The sequence below is a fragment of the Schistocerca gregaria genome, unplaced genomic scaffold (genome assembly GCF_023897955.1).
Source record: "Schistocerca gregaria isolate iqSchGreg1 unplaced genomic scaffold, iqSchGreg1.2 ptg000310l, whole genome shotgun sequence".
NCBI lineage: Eukaryota > Metazoa > Arthropoda > Insecta > Orthoptera > Acrididae > Schistocerca > Schistocerca gregaria.
The window spans coordinates 650,001-655,000 of record NW_026061790.1 but is presented as its reverse complement, the minus strand read 5'-3'; the positions used below and the strand labels follow the sequence as shown (position 1 = coordinate 655,000).

General features: G+C 53.6%; 2 non-coding genes across 2 annotated transcripts in view; both read left to right on the top strand.

Moving 5' to 3' along the window:
* Positions 1-2,657: 2,657 nt before the first annotated feature.
* On the top strand, positions 2,658-4,550 carry LOC126305354 (small subunit ribosomal RNA). Its single transcript, XR_007553417.1, has one exon. It is a non-coding gene; the product is annotated as a small subunit ribosomal RNA (ribosomal RNA).
* Positions 4,551-4,911: 361 nt separating this feature from the next.
* LOC126305281 (5.8S ribosomal RNA) overlaps positions 4,912-5,000 on the top strand; it is a 155-nt gene continuing 66 nt past the window's right edge. Inside the window, exon 1 of the ribosomal RNA XR_007553353.1 lies at positions 4,912-5,000. This exon is cut by the window's right edge and continues 66 nt beyond it. This is a non-coding gene — a ribosomal RNA (5.8S ribosomal RNA).

Here is a 5,000-nt window from a genome sequence, read left to right as displayed (position 1 = left end):
TAACTCAAGTTGTCCCTTAACCTAACTCAAGTTGTCCCTTAACCTAACTCAAGTTGTCCCTTAACCTAACTCAAGTTGTCCCTTAACCTAACTCAAGTTGTCCCTTAACCTAACTCAAGTTGTCCCTTAACCTAACTCAAGTTGTCCCTTAACCTAACTCAAGTTGTCCCTTAACCTAACTCAAGTTGTCCCTTAACCTAACTCAAGTTGTCCCTTAACCTAACTCAATTTGTCCCTTAACCTAACTCAATTTGTCCCTTAACCTAACTCAATTTGTCCCTTAACCTAACTCAATTTGTCCCTTAACCTAACTCAATTTGTCCCTTAACCTAACTCAATTTGTCCCTTAACCTAACCCACGTTGTCCCTTAACCTAACTCAATTTGTCCCTTAACCTAACTCAATTTGTCCCTTAACCTAACTCAATTTGTCCCTTAACCTAACTCAATTTGTCCCTTAACCTAACCCACGTTGTCCCTTAACCTAACTCAATTTGTCCCTTAACCTAACCCACGTTGTCCCTTAACCTAACCCACGTTGTCCCTTAACCTAACCCACGTTGTCCCTTAACCTAACCCACGTTGTCCCTTAACCTAACCCACGTTGTCCCTTAACCTAACCCACGTTGTCCCTTAACCTAACCCACGTTGTCCCTTAACCTAACCCACGTTGTCCCTTAACCTAACCCACGTTGTCCCTTAACCTAACCCACGTTGTCCCTTAACCTAACCCACGTTGTCCCTTAACCTAACCCACGTTGTCCCTTAACCTAACCCACGTTGTCCCTTAACCTAACCCACGTTGTCCCTTAACCTAACCCACGTTGTCCCTTTGCCTAACATAGTTCACTGCTCGGAATCTCTGGTGTCGTTGTTATCCTCATGTAGATGTCTTGCGAGTGTTGCTTACTTTCCACATATTCCCGCTATCCACTGTCAATTGTACTGCAATAGGACTATATCGCCGCCCCCCCCCCCCCTCTGTCCCCCTCTTTGTGTCTCTGTCCTCTCAAGCTGGTCGGTCTGGCGTTTGAGTGTTAAATGAGCCTCGCAGCTGTTCAGTTGCATTCAGATGTCGACGCCCTCAGTGTACGTCGTGGTATGGTCTGTGTCCATTGTCCGCTGATGTCGTACGCGTAACCCACACGCTGTACCGATCATCGGTCGTTACGTACAGAGTGAAGTAGTGTGATACGTGTGACCGTACGCTGGCTGTGCCCAACGGTGTCGAATCTCAATTTCCATATGTTGTGCTCGATGCTACTTGTCTCGTCTCCCAATAACAGCTAGGTTGCACTGTGGTACGCCGTAGAGGCGTGTGGGAGGAACGTACGAACGCATTGTATGTCACCCTGGGTCGCTGGGGGTGGTGGTGCGGTGAGTCAGGTCAGGTCAGGTCAGGTCAGGTCAGGTCAGCGTGAGCCGTCTGATGTAGTGACGCGTGTATTCCGACTTTGTCGTATTGCCTCACACAAAGTGCTACCCTGGTGGACCGCGTTCCATATCTGGGACATGCCGCAGATGCCGGTTGACAGTGGATCGCGGAAGGGACATCGCATACGTGCGCGGGCCACCTTCCACGTGTTCTCTTCTGCACATGTCGCAGTGTGTATGTGGTCTGATGTAGCGTGTCGTGACACATGACATCCTGGCATGCAAGAATTGTTGAATTCGCAAATGTAGGTGGACATCTACGTTTACTGCCCAAGATACGCAAATGAACTGGAAATCCGTTGTTGAGCGGTTGTTCACGCTGGAGGTGAATCTGTGATGGCGACGATCGGTACAGCTATTAACCGGTTGTTTCAGCGGTACCCGCCACATCCACACACGTGACTAGGTCCATGTGGGTATGAAGCGATACGCGGCGGTGGCTTGGTGGGACTGTTCCCGGCCGGTGAAGGGGGGCCGCCCGGCGTGTTGGCCGCGCGCTGCGTGGGCGCACGCGCAACAGGCGGCTGGTGGGGGGCGCCGAGTGGCAGGAGCGCCAGCCGACGGGCCCGGCAGGCGGTGCAGCTACGCTGCGGCGCACCCTGCACGCGGCGCCTGGCGGCCAAAGTTGGTTCAGCCGAGCCCGGTGCGAAGCGCGGTGGACATCTGCAGTGTGCTGGTCTGATTGAGGACTGTGTGCGTTGAGGATGCGCCGCCGCCTGGCACTCGGCGCCGCGACGCCGTCTGCTGCTCGGTCGCCCCAGCGGTTCTCGCAGGTGGTTTGTATCGCAGTTGTGCGGACGTGTTGGCGCGTGCGCTGTGCTGGGAGAGTTCGCTTCTGCACCCAAGTGGGGCTTTGCCCTTGTGTGGCGCTGGCGTTGGAGCTGCCGGTCACCATAGGTGGCGCGTGTTGTCTCCCGCCGGCAATGCCACGACAGCACGCTCCCGGGCCTCTGTCGGCAGCGGCAAGCTCAGTTGGGAGCAAGGGTGTTCGCACTAAAACCGTCTACTCGCCTAACTCCGGGCGATTGCGCCTCTCTCGAAACCGACCAAGTACCTAGGACGGCGCTGCGCGCCGCCGGGACCTGAGAGGGTTTCGAGGTGTATCGTGCAGGGGAGCTCGGCCTCCTCCTGTTTGCAGAATAATTGAGCGGACGCTTGCGTGTTCGCGCGGGCCCCCGGGACACACTCCCGGGCGGCCGGCTGCTCAGCTCTAGTTGACGCAGCTCCCTGGTTGATCCTGCCAGTAGTCATATGCTTGTCTCAAAGATTAAGCCATGCATGTCTCAGTACAAGCCGCATTAAGGTGAAACCGCGCATGGCTCATTAAATCAGTTATGGTTCCTTAGATCGTACCCACGTTACTTGGATAACTGTGGTAATTCTAGAGCTAATACATGCAAACAGAGTCCCGACCAGAGATGGAAGGGACGCTTTTATTAGATCAAAACCAATCGGATTGGCTTGTCTGGTCCGTTTGCCTTGGTGACTCTGAATAACTTTGGGCTGATCGCACGGTCCTCGTACCGGCGACGCATCTTTCAAATGTCTGCCTTATCAACTGTCGATGGTAGGTTCTGCGCCTACCATGGTTGTAACGGGTAACGGGGAATCAGGGTTCGATTCCGGAGAAGGAGCCTGAGAAACGGCTACCACATCCAAGGAAGGCAGCAGGCGCGCAAATTACCCACTCCCGGCACGGGGAGGTAGTGACGAAAAATAACGATACGGGACTCATCCGAGGCCCCGTAATCGGAATGAGTACACTTTAAATCCTTTAACGAGTATCTATTGGAGGGCAAGTCTGGTGCCAGCAGCCGCGGTAATTCCAGCTCCAATAGCGTATATTAAAGTTGTTGCGGTTAAAAAGCTCGTAGTTGGATTTGTGTCCCACGCTGTTGGTTCACCGCCCGTCGGTGTTTAACTGGCATGTATCGTGGGACGTCCTGCCGGTGGGGCGAGCCGAAGGGGTGCTTTCGCGTCCCGAGGCGGACCCCGTTTAAATCCTACCAGGGTGCTCTTTGTTGAGTGTCTCGGTGGGCCGGCACGTTTACTTTGAACAAATTAGAGTGCTTAAAGCAGGCAAGCCCGCCTGAATACTGTGTGCATGGAATAATGGAATAGGACCTCGGTTCTATTTTGTTGGTTTTCGGAACCCGAGGTAATGATTAATAGGGACAGGCGGGGGCATTCGTATTGCGACGTTAGAGGTGAAATTCTTGGATCGTCGCAAGACGAACAGAAGCGAAAGCATTTGCCAAGTATGTTTTCATTAATCAAGAACGAAAGTTAGAGGTTCGAAGGCGATCAGATACCGCCCTAGTTCTAACCATAAACGATGCCAGCCAGCGATCCGCCGCAGTTCCTCCGATGACTCGGCGGGCAGCCTCCGGGAAACCAAAGCTTTTGGGTTCCGGGGGAAGTATGGTTGCAAAGCTGAAACTTAAAGGAATTGACGGAAGGGCACCACCAGGAGTGGAGCCTGCGGCTTAATTTGACTCAACACGGGAAACCTCACCAGGCCCGGACACCGGAAGGATTGACAGATTGATAGCTCTTTCTTGATTCGGTGGGTGGTGGTGCATGGCCGTTCTTAGTTGGTGGAGCGATTTGTCTGGTTAATTCCGATAACGAACGAGACTCTAGCCTGCTAACTAGTCGCGTGACATCCTTCGTGCTGTCAGCGATTACTTTTCTTCTTAGAGGGACAGGCGGCTTCTAGCCGCACGAGATTGAGCAATAACAGGTCTGTGATGCCCTTAGATGTTCTGGGCCGCACGCGCGCTACACTGAAGGAATCAGCGTGTCTTCCTAGGCCGAAAGGTCGGGGTAACCCGCTGAACCTCCTTCGTGCTAGGGATTGGGGCTTGCAATTGTTCCCCATGAACGAGGAATTCCCAGTAAGCGCGAGTCATAAGCTCGCGTTGATTACGTCCCTGCCCTTTGTACACACCGCCCGTCGCTACTACCGATTGAATGATTTAGTGAGGTCTTCGGACTGGTACGCGGCATCGACTCTGTCGTTGCCGATGCTACCGGAAAGATGACCAAACTTGATCATTTAGAGGAAGTAAAAGTCGTAACAAGGTTTCCGTAGGTGAACCTGCGGAAGGATCATTACCGACTAGACTGCATGTCTTTCGATGTGCGTGTCGTGTCGCGCAACACGCTACCTGTACGGCAGTGGCCGTGCGCCGCGTGCGGAACCACGCGTGCCTCTCAAAACTAGCGGAAGTGTTGTTGTTGTGTGGTACGAGCGCTGAAGCTCTGGAGCGGCTGGCCTGCGGTACCTGGCGCCTGGCGCCGGTTTTGAATGACGTTCGCCCGAGTGCCTGTCCGCTCCGGTGTGGAGCCGTACGACGCCCATCGGCTGTGAGGCCGTTGGACACAAAAAAATAGTGGAACAGGGGCCGTCAGACGCCTCAGTCCCGCAAATGCTACTGTCTTGAAAGAGACAGTGGGAGACTGAAAAGGAAAAGATCACCCAGGACGGTGGATCACTCGGCTCGTGGGTCGATGAAGAACGCAGCAAATTGCGCGTCGACATGTGAACTGCAGGACACATGAACA